Raw genomic sequence first — 1,278 nt, 5'->3', positions numbered from 1 at the left:
TTTTATCTTTTAATCTTTTATATTGTTTAAGTGTAACACTGAGGGCCTTTGGAGCAATGCAATTTCAAATTCCCCTGTTTGATCTGCACATACAAATTTTGACAATAAAGCTGAATTTGACTTTGACCTAAATGTAGCGTACTGCTGACAATGCAATGTCCAGATGAACAGAATCAACTTTCTGAGATTTTCTTACTCAGGTGATTGAGCATGCATCAATATATTTAATTTTGTTTGTTTCAAACTAGGACCTGAATATTTGATTACTGTTTTTTGGGATTGTTTTTTTTGCGTATTTCTTCCTCATGGAGACAAACTGATGACTGTTTATAATGATGGCTGGGAGAAATATTGGAAGCCGTTGAAGTGTTAGAGATAAAGAGAATGAGGAATACTGATAAGGCAAGAATGCAGCTACTATGATGGGGGTGACAGACTTTTGACTCTGCATGTCTTCTTGCACTTTCCCCAATATTCCCTTTCTTACTTCCCTTTCTGTTCACATACTGATTTTCAGTGTGTCTGACTGGGTGCCTTAAGGTATGAATGTGTTGCTGGATGAAGAGGGCAAGGCTGCAACATCCTATTGTTTTCGAGTTCCTCTCTCAGTCCTTTGTATTTCTTCAGCTTTTCATGTTCCTGATGTTGCTATTATTTGGCATAGCTACAGCTATCACTGTCCGGTTGGTTCGCCATCACCAGTTTATCTGTTTGTATCGGGAAGTTCCAGAGGATCTTAGCTCAGTCATTCTCAGTCACCCTCGGGGGTGTGTCCTATTTTGACCTTGGGACTTCCAGGCCATATTCGGCACAGATGTAAACTATGCCAGCCACTTCGTTATGGAGTTACATGTATGCACTGCCTGCTAGCATCTTGCACCCTGCTGGTATGTGCTGGATTGTCTCAGGGGCATCTTTGCACAGCCTGCACCTGGTCTTCCTGTTTTATCATAGAGTCATTTGATTGTTGGGGTTTTCTCTGTTTTCTTAGTATTATTCACACCTTAAAGCTCCTTCAGGCAACTGTTGTTATGATTTGGCATTATATAAAGGGAAATGACTTAAATTTAAATTGAACTTTGTGCACTCGTCCAAACTACTGGTAACAGTCCTGAACACATCCCAGTTGGCACAGACCAAGTAGCCTGAAGATATTATTTTACCTCACTGGACCACTTTTTGGATTTCCTCACGACAATTTCAGAGATTTTTAGTTTCTGCCTGTATGCAGGAATAAACTGGGTCATGACATGGCCAGAATGAGGAAGTGAAGGAGTT

Source organism: Pundamilia nyererei, unplaced genomic scaffold, assembly GCF_000239375.1.
Source record: "Pundamilia nyererei isolate P.nyererei 1_Seehausen unplaced genomic scaffold, PunNye1.0 scaffold00036, whole genome shotgun sequence".
NCBI classification, from domain to species: Eukaryota; Metazoa; Chordata; class Actinopteri; order Cichliformes; family Cichlidae; genus Pundamilia; species Pundamilia nyererei.
This window is presented reverse-complemented; position numbering follows the sequence as displayed.